The sequence below is a fragment of the Notechis scutatus genome, chromosome 4 (assembly GCF_049901735.1).
Source record: "Notechis scutatus isolate UNSWTSFEM ecotype Mainland chromosome 4, rNotScu1.2, whole genome shotgun sequence".
Lineage (NCBI taxonomy): Eukaryota > Metazoa > Chordata > Lepidosauria > Squamata > Elapidae > Notechis > Notechis scutatus.
The window spans coordinates 160054352-160067642 of NC_142012.1; positions in this window are offsets into that span (position 1 = coordinate 160054352).

A 13291-nucleotide genomic window follows, 5' to 3' on the forward strand; every position below is an offset into this window, starting at 1 on the left:
CCAGGTCTTCGCATAATAGGTCCAAAATGCAATATTTGGAGATTGGTTCTTTATGCACCAAGTGAGAACTCTGGGCTGATATCTTTCGTGATCCAGTTGATTCCTAAGTGCACTCCTCAGCTTCACGTGGTCCTAGGAATCAACCTTCCTTTTGAAATTCCTTGACCTTCTCAGTTATCAAATGTGTATCAGCAATAGTACATATGGTTTCTTTGTCTTTCTGAAGCTAGCTTAAACATTTGGCATCTCCCTTTGTCTGCTGTGGCTGCTGCTGCTACCAATCCATTCACTCTTGTCCGACTCTTGGTGATTATGTGGGCCAGATCTTTCCACATCTTCTGATCTTGCACTAATTTTTCTGTGCTCTGGCTGGTAGGCTTTGATCGTGCCAAGTCACTGTTCTTTGACGTCTTGGGTTCCTTTTACTGCTTACTCTTCCAAGCATAATTTTTTCTCCAGTGAAATCCCTCGTAGGATAAATAGCACAACATTAAATCTCTTAATATTAGTTTCTAGACTGATCTGTTAGCCACTGATTCTTTTTCCAGATTTGCTGGCATAATTTGACTAGAATGTCTACTGATTTTACTCCTGCTTGCAATTTCAGTAGCTATTCCATTAATTCCTGTATTCTTCTGACTTAGTAATGACAAGAGCGCTGCTTTAAATTCAACTGATACTATTAGAGAGCACGGTGAAAAAATGGAACTAAAGTGTAAAGAAGACCAAATGAATGATGACAGCTAGAACAATTAGCCTTAAAATTGTCAATGAGGCTACCAAAGTGGAGGATAGCTTCCATCTTATAGGATCAACTGTCAACCATAAAGGAACCTTTTTATTGTAAGCTACATAGTCATGTCGGTACGATAGGCAGCATAGAAATATAATGAATTAAACAAACCACCAGTCAAGAAGTACTTTGCAGATTAGACTTGCTACAGCATCCACGAAAGCCTTGGAAAAGATATTCACATGTCATAATATACTTTATAAAGATCAGTATCATGCAAGCCATGGTGTTCCCTGTTATAGTCTCTGAAAAAGAGCAAGCTGGACTTGGAAGAAGACAGTGACTTGATGGCCCATACACTACTTGTATCAACAATCCAGTCAGTTTTATTTCAGTGTGGTTAATGAATCCCACAAAATGGTCACATTATTTGAATTCCCGCTAATCAAAATATGTATGAAATAATGACTTTGTCACTCAAGTGTTTCTCTTCCTGTAGCATCCTTCCAGTAATGTTGCTGCTTGATACAAATGCCTGCTTGCTTTTATTAGGCAGCTGGAATGACTCTTGGGTCATGGGTGACCCTGCTGGGAATCTATATACTAACAATTCTTGTTCCTGCAATCTTTAATTGGGTGAAACAATGCATCATAAGGCAACAGTTTTTAAATCAAGATACCTGAAATGGGCTACCTTGCAAAATGTGTCCAAAATCCGGAACCTATGATTCCTGACATTTGGCAAATTTTATAAAGGCAGATACATCTCAATGTATCCCAAATTTTCAACTAAAGGCAATGCTTTAGAACTTCTGACATTGAAAACTTTGAAGAATCTAGTAAGGAAATGCCTCTGAATCGATGGCCCAAATACAAGTTGCCCAGCATATATTATTACAGTACAGTCCTGGCAATCTTACTTCATCCCACCTAGGAGTGCTAGAGCACCAGAAGGAGGCAATAGAGCAGGATTTGATAAAGTCTATCCATAAATTTACTAGTAGATAATACACACTATAGAAAGGCATGGTGCCTCTTGTTTTTAAAATGTAAAGACATTTAAAATATGAATATCAAACATATGCCTCAAATCCATTCCTTAACATCAGGAAGATAAGTTTCTATTTAGGGGAAATTTATGTAAATCTAAGTGAAGCCAAAGCTCTTCATAAAATGGCAACCTCCATTCCAGGAATGTAATTTAGCATTCCATTTACATATTTAACTTAGATTTTTTAAAGCAGAATTGTGTTAACATATGCTGTAATGAGAAACCAAAATAGAACTGTGTGACTGGACAAGATAAATTCCTGAATTAAAAAACTGAAATTCCTCAGTCTCGCTACCAGCAGGACATTAACTTGTCATTGCCCTTACAGAAAGTTTCCTCCTTTTTAATTTTTGAGATATCAAAAACTTTCTCATGTATGTCCAATGAGACATCTTTTTCCGTTCTCATAGCCTGTTATTTTAGATGCACTTTTGATGCCATTCCAGTATTTTCAGATAAAATCTCATTCCTCATCTCACATTTCTCGCGTAACATTTTTTGGCACAGTCTATCCATAGAAGCAAGCATCCCAATTGACATTGCACGTGCTACTTTCCAATTCCATTTTTTAAAATGTATCCAGTTTTTTAAAATTTACAATTCCTCATTTTATAAGTCCCAATTAATTAGCTGTCAATCAGGCTAGTGTATTTTTCTCCTTTAACTGAAATCTTTAGTTCCCTCTAGTGTCCAGTTTTAAAATTATTACCAGTAATTTTTATTGTGGCTTGCAAATAATCATTTAAAACATTTATTTCCTACAGGAAGGATTTTTTAAATAACTAATTCAAAAATATTACTCCAAACTTATCTGGAGGCTTAATCTGTTTATAATCATCTAAAATCAAAGTCATATTTAATTTTTTGCTGTTTATTTAATTTTTTCATGAACTTTTTTCATTTTTTATGGTTACATTTTTCTTTCATTAAGGATTGAAGGAAAACTCACTTGGCATATTCAGACTTGCCAATCCTAAGGTCTCTATGGTCAGATGGTATGGTGGGCCCCTTTCTTGCAGTTAACAATTGACATACAGGTATGTTATATATGATGACATATATCTCTACATCTATCTGTCTGTATCTACCGGTTTATCTATATCTATCTATCTCCATCCATCCATCTATCCCATCCATCCATTTATTCCACTAGGCACAGCCAAAATATATTTATATGGCCACCTATTTCTTAGTCAATAAAAACAACATGCTTAATTGTTGGCTTCTTGTCTGTTATGTGATTGTTCTTATTTTGCCCCTTTGCATTTGTAAACTGCTTAGAGCTTTTTCTGAGGATTGAGTAATATGTAAAATTCAATACTTTTTTTAAAATTTGCAAGTTGTCTTTTATTTACGCCATTTGTTTAGCAGCCATTCGAAGTTACAACAGTACTGAAAAAGTCACTTACGACTGGTCCTCACTATGGCCTTATGATCAAAATTTGGGTATTTGGCAATCAGCATGTATTGATAAAGGCAGCAGTATCCCAGGGTCATGTGATCACCAGTTGCAACATTCCCGGGGATCTTCCAGCAAGCAAAGTCACTGAAGGAAGCCAGATTCACTTAATGACCATGTGATTCTCTTAACTGCAGTGATTTGCTTGATGAGTGTGGCAAAAAAAGGTTGTAACATTGGGCACGACTCACTTAACAACCGCCTTACTCAGCAACAGAAATTCTGGTTCTAATTGTGCTCGTAAATTAAGAATGACCTGTATATATGACACTATTGTTTACTTTGGAGGACATTGTTTCATTACAGATGCATGACATGGAGTAATACTTTTTAAAATTGACTCCCAAGGTTATATATATATATATTAGGTTTACACTCACTTTACTTGCTGGGTTTTAACCTGATTTTTTAATATAAATAGTCGGCTGTAGCTCATCCCAGTGTGACTGAAGCCTGTCACTCAGCAGAATGGGAAATAACCAGCTGCTCTTAGTGTTGTTAAACAGTTCAATTAATCATTGTTATAGCAGAATTCCAGGGCTGGGAACATCATGACAAACACTAAAAAATATTGGGGGGATACAATCATCCATCAGTTTTTAATTGCTAAATTCATGAAGGCGGATGAAAATGATGCCAGTGACTCATGTAGTGAATTAGGATGTTCATTGCTACTCTTTGTTATTCTGAATGTTTAGGAGGAACACGGCCTTTTGACTTCAGCCATCTGAAAGAAACCAGCTTGTTAATTAGGGAAATTTCAAATGTGTATATAATGAGAGGTTAAGTAAGTACAACATCCATTTAGGAAGGTCTTGCTTATTGGCCTAAAGGAGAACATTTTCTCTGAACGTTTGTGAACGGTTTTACTTGTTCAACATGTAAAAAAATATTCAGTGGGGAATATTGTAAAAAGGCTCTTCAGGCAGCACCCAGATAAAATAAGAGGCAAAACAGGTGTTTGCTGCTGATAAATTTAGAAGTCTGGTTGCATTAACATTTCATTTAGAAAGCTTAAAAGTTTACCGCAATGCCATATATTTCATTTCATGCAATGCTAAGATGTGGGAGAAACAAAGATGTGCCTATTTCAATTCAGATGTCCCTTTACTTAGGTCAGCTTTATCTTATATTTTCATAGTCTCCTTATACATGGCTGTGAGCAATTGATTCACCATGCAGAATTTGCTGAAGTTCTACAAATTCTGAATGAATTTACTTTTAGCAGCAATGAATGGACAAGTGGCTGGATTTGCCTGCAGGTAATCTTCCACTTACAACCATTTGTTTTAGTGACTGTTCAAAGTTATACTGACACTGAAAACAATGACTTATGATCATTTTCCACATTGTTACAGCATCCTCATGGTCATGTGGTCAAAATTCAGATGCTTGGCAACTGGTGTGCATTGTTGTTGGTTGCCGTATCCCAGGGTTGTGTGATCACCTTTTGTGACCTTCTGACAAGCAAAGTCAATGGGGAACCCAAATTCACTTAACAAATTGTCTTGCTATCTCAACTGCAGTGATTCACTTAACAACAGTGGCAGGAAAGAATGTAAAATGGAGCAAAATTAACTGTCTTGCTTAGCAAACAGAAAGCTTGGGCTCAATTGTGGTTGTAAGTCAACATCTACCTGTATTGCGCTAAAATGGTTTATGGGTGTGATGTGTGCATTTAATGAGTATCTGTGTATAGATGAGTTTTGCTTTTTCCTACAATAGATGAAAGCATTGTTGTGTTGTCCCTCACGCCAGAAGACCGAGTTAACATGTCTTGTTTACAAAGTCTAATAAAATTCTACTGGGAAAGTCTATAAACAAGAATTTCCCATACTCATTTGGGAAGGACTGTATTTCTAGTGATAACAGGTTATGTTCTTTAATTAAAGATAACTCAGCAATTACTAAAAAAAATATATGAGGAAAAGGAAACGATTATGGCTTATACTGATCTCAGACAGTGGTGGCATTCAAATTTTTTCACTACCGGTTTTGTGGGTATGGCTTGGGCGTGGCAGGGGAAGGATACTGTAAAATCTCTAGTCAGAGGTGGGATTTGCCAGTTCTCCGAACTACTCAAAATTTCCACTACCAGTTCTCCAGAACTGGTCAGAACCTGCTGAACACCACCTCTGATCTCAGAACGTGCATATGTTGGGTGTTGTAGTGCAGTGATCCCCAACCTTTTTTATGCCGCGGCCCGGTACCGGCATCAGCTGGGCGCCGCGGCCCGGTACCGGCATCAGCTGGGCGCCGCCATCTTTTTGATGAAAAGTGCTTCCGGTGACTTCACGGAAGCACTTTTTCATCAAAAAGAAGCGGCGCTAGCGCTCGGTGAGCTTTTCCGGGTAGAAATGGCTTTCTACCTGGAAAAGCTCACCGAAGCTGCGCCGCCATTTTTTGATGAAAAGTGCTTCCGGTGAGCTTTCTACCGGAAAAGCTCACCGGAAGCACTTTTTCATCAAAAAAAGATGGCGGCGCCCAGCAAACCAGCGGCCCGGTAGGACTTGTTCCACGGACCGGTCCCAGTCCGCGGACCGGTGGTTGGGGACCCCTGTTGTAGTGCACCTTTTTATATCTGCAAAAAAGGACTGTAGCAGTATATAAAAGGCTAAAAATTGCTAAGTTTTCTGATGGTTCAGAAACTTTCCGTTAACTGAGTATTTTTTTTCTGTTCACAGAAATATCGTCTTTCTTTGTTTCTGAGATGTAATAAAAGTTTGGCATATAATTCTGTCCAGAGAAAAATACCCAGTTAATGGAAATATATATATAAAGAAATATATATATAAACTGCCATCACAGGCCTCTTCCATATGTTTCCAACCAATACGGTCCCGAGCTTTCTTTTGCCAATTGGGCCCCACAATACTTGCTGAATATACATGGACAGATCTCGTCTCCAAAACACATTCAGTTTTAGGAGTGGATTATGTTTATCTTAAGTTTCCTACACTGCAGGTACTATACTATTTATAAAGCATGTGTATTCACTTGCTTCTTCAAAAAGATGATTGCCATGAAACCGCTGGTAACTGAGCAGTAGCACAAATCTGTTCCTTTTTCAGCTGTGTCTTTTCCAAGGAAGATGGAGACAGACGTCTTTCATCATCTTGTTGTTCTTCAATTTCTGATAGGTTTTGGCCCTCAGAGGATTGCTCTTGGCACAGTCAGAAACACCTTTGCTTTCGTAATCAGTTATCCACTGCAGCCTTGTCATTTGAGCCTTCCCAGAAAGCAGCCCGTGTGGCAGCCAGGAGAGGATGTTCTTTGCACAACCAGGGTTGCTACTGAGAATTTGTGCTAGGTAGCAAAACATTCTAGACCCCTTGGTTTTGTTTGGTGCATCCTTTCTGTCCTGAGTCATAAAAAAAAAACAGGCATTAAAAAACAAAAACCTAGCTTTGGCATCTCTCCCTGCTTCCCTACCAAAAAACCCCCAACAACAACAGCAATTCTGTTCTGTATTAGCATACTCCAAACTCTGAATCCTGATTGGTCCATACGGACCGCAACCTGATTGGACAACTAAACGGCCGTGATTGGCGCGCTAAGAATCAACCGCGATTAGCCGAACCGATCGCGGGAGATTCAAAGCCCTGTCATTGGCCGCCGCGCCGCGAACAGCTCCTATATGAAGGGCTGCCGCAAAGCGCAGGTCTTGTACAGAACTGTATACCGAATAAAGAGCTGAATGTTCACTCTTGGTCTCGCGTCTCTATGGGGACCGATCTACCCGATCTAACAAATTCATTGATAAGAATGTGGCAAAATGGTAGAAGGATGAGGGTGTCAGGAAGGAGAAGGAAAGGGGCAGTAGTGGGTTCATACCTTGGTTGCTCCCGGCTTGGTGGGTGATTGTGCATGCGCATGCGCTTCTAACACACATGTGCGTGCCCCTAGCGTGCCAATCAGCAGAAAGGACAAAGAAAAGAAAAGCTAGGGGCAACCCACCCACCTATGGGCTTGTAGCTTCTTTTATCCTCTCAGTTGATTGTTGGAAGAACCAGTTTGGCCGAACCAGTAGTGTTTTTTACTACCGGTTTGGCCGAACCAGTAGTTATTTTTACTACTGGTTTGGCCTAACCAGTAGTTATTTTTACTACCAGTTCAGCTGAACTGGGCCAAACTGGTAGCATATCACCACCAGAAAGGGAGAAATGACATGTGCCATATTGAGTGCATTCACTGTGGCCTTTGCAAGGTAACATCATGTGTGTCTTCATTTTGACATCATTGATGTTCCATATACAGTACATATACATAAGCATACATGCACATATCTATCAGCTTCTATGGCTGAGAATGAACTGGGTGTCTCCAGTTCTGTCCTTCAAGCAGTAGAGTCCACAGCAAACCACAATTTTATTTATATATTTTTTATTAAATATGTTAATGACAATAATGAATACTAATACAATTCGGAGAGGGGAAGGAAAAGAGTGTAAAACATGGGGGAAAAAAATAAAGTAATTTACAATCTTCGTCATAACAAGTGTAAACATATTTGATAGTTCTTTACTCCTGTAGCCCTTTCATCAGGTGCCTTTGGGGTGGGTCTGAGTTTCTGTGACGTCTAACCAGTACCCCATAGAGCAGTGTTTCTCATGGATTGTTGGGGAATTGTGAGAGTCCACACATCTTTAAAAGTTGCCAAGGTTGATAAACTGCCATAGAGAGCACCAGCTGTGCAGAATCTGGTCCTGTCACTTAAAGCTGAGCTAGATATTATAGTATCCTTAAATTAGCTTACCTTTTAAAAGAGGAAAACCCCAGCTAGATGGACAGTGAAAGTAGGTTGCAAGTTTGGGGAAGAGCGATAGAGAGGAAATTGTTAACTCCTTCCTCGCTTGATGATTTTCTGTTTGAAGTCAGTCGGCAGAGTAAAAATATTTATGTAATCATTTGGATCTTAATTGGAGGAAAAGCTCAGTTTGGAAAAGGGGTAGTGACAGACATGGAAAGAATAAACCAGACATTATTTCTGATCATTGTAGATACTGCAATTTGCAACCAGGTTTTCAGAAGTCTGTCTATTATGCAAATCGGGGCTTTTTCCCTGATAGCATCCTTAATAGTCCACTGATTTTATCTGTGCCTTGGCTGCCACTATGCTAACCAACTGCTGGAACTTTCAACACTGTGTTTAACTAAACAAGCCATGTTAATAAACTGCAGTCGAAAGCTGTTTATTAACAAGATTGCAACATAGATTAAAATATAAGCTAGCAAGAACTGTCTTAAGAAAGATTCTCCCCTGTTGTTTTTTTTAATTGTTGTTTTATAATTGTTTATCACTGCAAATGAATACCACTCCCTCTGCAAGGGAGATGGGCAGTTTTAAAATTTGATTAATAAGTAAATAAATGTAGTGTATTCCCTTGATAAAGCTGTCCTGTGGGGAGATACATTTCTACTGTAACATCTCTTGGATCTGGATTTATTTAAATCCTAGCAGTGTGCAGGGAAGCCTTTTTGTCCTTCAGAATATAATGTTAAAGGCAGCGTGTGAACGTGAGGGTATCAAGAGGAAATGCTGTCCCAGAAGAACTGTTGCTCTAATGCTGTTCTGGAAAGCCTGTGTGTTTGGGTGAGGTGGGGAATCAGACAGGTTCTTCTCCTGGAGAAGCCCTACATAAGACAAAAGGAATAATGCAAACCCCAAAGCAGCACCGATGCATTCAGACAGAATTCAGCAATAGAGTGGTCAATGTCTGAATACTTACCCCAGGGTCCCCAACCGCCGGGTCTTTTTTGATAAAAGTGCTTCCGTGAGCTTTTCCGGGAAAGCTGAGCACTTTTCATCAAAAGATAGCTCCGGTACCGGCGGCAAAAAAAGGTTGGGGATCACTGCTCTACCCGACTCTGTAGTTTCTTCCCCAAACCCCAAAAACTTTAACCTTAGACTGTCTACTATTGACCTCACCCCTTTCCCAAGAGGTCTGTAGGGGGCGTGCATAAGCGCACCAACGTGCCTACCGTCCCTGTCCTATTGTTTCTCTTATTCTTCTTTTATTTTTCTTATATGTACCCATTTCATGTATTCACAACTATGTATACACTTATACTTATTATCTTGTAAACAATTGGCAAATCAAATAAATAAATAAATAAAATAAAATAAATTACACTGCTGTCTAAAAAAAGGAAAGCATGCTTGCAGGGAGAGAGAGGAGTGGATTTTCAGCGGGGCTGAAGAGCAGCAGAAAATTGCCGCCCCTCCCCCTCTTCCCCTCCCGCCAGCCAACCCTCCTGCTCGGAAGAGAAAGCACTGCAGTGAAACAAAAATCCACTTTCATGATCCTCTCCAGAAGTTCCCCTTGTTCCCTCTGCAGAAACAGTTGTGTTGGCAAAGCTGAAACCGAAGTCTGGCCCTTGAGGGCAATGGAGACGGGAAGGTATTCAGCCCAGGGTGCCTGGCCCGCACCGAGGAAAATGAGAAAGTAATGCTAAATATACATGGACTGACTTCATCCTGTAATGAAACAGAGCGCTTGAGAATTTGTCTGCAATTGCCAGCTCGTGGCCTTTGTGCTGCCCGAAATAGATTGAGGTGCCTGGGGACTTTGGAGGAAAAAGCCATCCTCGGTCAGTTCAAAACTTTTAGATCAGGGATGTCCAACCTTAGGAACTCGAAGACTTGTGGACTTCAACTCCCAGAATTCCTTAGCCAGCACTTGTGCACTTCAATTTCCAGCTATGCTGGCTGGGGAATTCTGGGAATTGAAGTCCACAAGTCTTAAAGTTGCTAATGTACACCCTTCTAACTATTCTGGCTGTTTGGCTTCACACATGCAATTCTTTACCTGCAGTTCCAAAGTCACAGATTCTGTCAGCCACAGCCTGGGGTCCTAACCACAACTCAGCCTTTTTTTTTAGCATGAAATATTTTGAACCCGTGCCTGTCACATTCCCCCCCGCCCCGCCCCCGTGTGATCGAGCACTGGAGTGCAACCCCGCAGCCTTTTAAGCAGAAGGAAACTAATCCTTTTTTTATAATTTGGGACGGGGGCGGGGGGGAGGAGGAGGAGGAGGGAGGAGAGAATGAAATATCACAGCAGGGCATATTGTGCATTTATATCCTCTGCTTGCAGACCAGCGTGAACCAACTGATTTCCCAAGTACTGCAGAAGCTTCTGTCTCTGCGTCCTCATGTGCCTTTTTTTAAATCTTTGGCTGCTGCACACAGCCAGTCATCCAGTCTGACCTATTCTTGGCAGACCTTTGGCAAGAACACAGTTTTGGCATTGGTGCACCCTGGCAGACATGAGCATGGAACTAAACAGAGGGTTCCCCGCCCTCCCCTTCCCAAGTTCTCTGACTCTGGAAAATATTTTTTCAAACATGCATCAGCATGTTTTGTTGTAGGGTCCCAGTGGCTTCCAGAGATTTCTGGGTCGAGAGGTGGATAAGGAGCACGCGTGCCATCGTTGGAAGAAATATCCATCCGATTCAGTTCCAAGTGGGGAGAAAGACACTGGAAACATGGAGGCTGATTGGAAAGATGGTTTATTGGTGGACAGGACCACGTGGGTTTGAGGTCCTGGGCAGCTGATCACATGGAGTGGAAGTGAGGGGTTTTTATACCCTCTCTTGGGCTTTGAACTTGAGCTTCCTGTTCCTGTGCAAGAGTATGTATTCTATTGGTTGTTGTAGGGGTCATAGCTAACTTTATAGGTTGTCTGAGGAGTTTGGTTGAAGCCTGGACTCTCTGAGATGATGTAATGAGGAGGCTTGTGTCCTCAAAGGGTGTTGGGCAATTCCTGTTGTGTCTTAAAGGCTTTCCTGGTTTGGATCTTGAGTGAGGGTTGATCCTACAGATCTTGCTGCTGCGAGTAATGGATTACCAAATCTGCATTTCTAAAGGCTGGCCTCAGCTTTGTATCTGTCTTTAGAAACACGTTTCTCCTTTAGGGAAATATAATATTCTTGTTAAGTTGAAGAAGCAGGGCACAGAGAATAGCGAATACAGCTCTTTATTGAGTAGATCGGTACCACCCAGGGTCTTGCCTGTCTGACAGTTCTCCTTTTGAAAGGGAGCCGCCGGACAGCTCAGCCAGTGACATCAAACCAATCTTCCCGACGAACAGGTAGACCTATGAATTTAAACTATTATTTCCCCACTGTAAAAGGGGACCGGAGTGAAGTCTTCGTTCCTTGGCTTCTCTCCTCATTAATATTCAACACCCCTCCCCTCTTGGAAAGAGCGTTACCCAATCAGCGCTGCTTAACTGACGTAGTCACACAGGTAGGTGGGGCGATGGTGGACTCTACTGCACAGCTCAGTTGGATCAGCCGTGGCGGCCTGCTGCCCAGACAAGGGAAATGCCTGGAAGCTCCATCTGAAGCGCTTTCTACACCCTCTTCCCTTCTGGGCATTGAGATAGCTCTTGTCTCTTGTCTTGACTGTTGCCCAGGCTGCTTTTCCTACAGTCTCCCAAAGTTATTCTCCCATTTATTAAAAAGTGCAGTACTTCACTCACCTTAGTTGATCTCTTAAGACTAGGTAAGTTCTTAGGACTGATTAATGTGTGGAGAGGAGACCCCTGTAATCTGAAAGATTCTTAGGCTGGTGGGTGGGAAGGGAGAAAGTTGAAGAAGAAAGCACTAAATGAGTTTAGTGCTACTGTTAAGAGAAGTGCCTGGCTATGTCCATTTCGTCACCAAGGATCATGTTTGATTTCCCCCCCCATCTTTTATTGAATATCTTGGCCATGAATGGTCAACAGACTCAATTTCTCTGGCTTTGTGTAGTCAAATATGCATTCGGAATCAGGAATTTCACAGTACTTTAGTTCTGAGAATGCCAAGGATAAGGCATTGAACTGCGCCAGAGAGTTGGTGTTGTTGCTAGAACTATCAGGGTTGGACTAGATCAGGGGTGTCAAACTCGATTCCATGGAGGGCTGCATCAGGGTTGTGTTTGACCTCGGGGGGGCAAGTGTACGTGGCCAGGGTGAGTGTGGCCAGCTCAATGTCATTCATCGAGGCACCATTTTTGACCACGACGGCCCTCTCGGGCGCTGTTTTGGGCCGCGACAGCCTTCTACAACCTTTTGCTACGCGGCCTCCCTGAGCTCCATTTTCGCTGGCAGAGGCACCACAGGCCAGTCCTTCACTGTTTTCAGGGCAGGCCTGCGGGCCAAATCTAAGCACTTGCAGTCCGGATCCGGTCTCTGGGCCTCGAGTTTGAAAGCCCTGGACTAGATGACCTACAAAATCCCCTCCAATTTTGTTAATCTGTAACCTGTAAAAACTACAGAACCCATAGAATCTCCACATTCTTGCATGCTTTAGTCCTGGTTCCTTTCCCCTTCATTCCCCAGTTTCCTTATGAGAAAAAACCATGCTTTTGAATCTCCCTTCATAAGTAGCAGGAGGAGGTCTTTGCCTTTTTCTTCATTTTTCCAAGGGTGCCTACAAGGAAGTCTGCAATTGCCAGCTTGTGTCCTTTGTGTTGCCTGAAATGGATTGAGGTAACTCGGAAGATTGGGGGGGTAAAAGTCATCCTTGGGTCAGGTCAAAGTTCTAGCTCAGGGGTGTCCAACCTTGGCAACTTTAATTATTTATTTATTATTTATTGTATGGTGATGGCTATTTATTGTATGGCTATTTTTCCTCCACTCTTGCTCTCAGCACTGGCTCTTCACAGAGTTGTGTGCTGAGTCCCCTTTTGTGTTCACTCTACACCTACGACTGCACTCCCTCTTATCCCACCAATTCTATAATAAAATTTGCAGATGATACCACGTTGGTGGGACTCTTATCAGGAAGAGACGAGACGGCCTATAGGTCCGAGGTTCTCAGACTGGTCTTGTGGTGCAAGAGTCATAACCTCGCCCTGAACATCAAAAAGACCAAAGAATTGATTATAGACTTCAGAAGATGCAAAGCAGAGCCTCTCCCACTATATATCAATGGAGACTGTGTGGAAAGAGTTCATAGTTTTAAATTCCTAGGAACCCACATTTCCGACAACCTTATTTGGTCGGTCCACACTATGGCCACTGCAAAGAAGGCCCAACAGCGCCTGCACTTTCTGAGG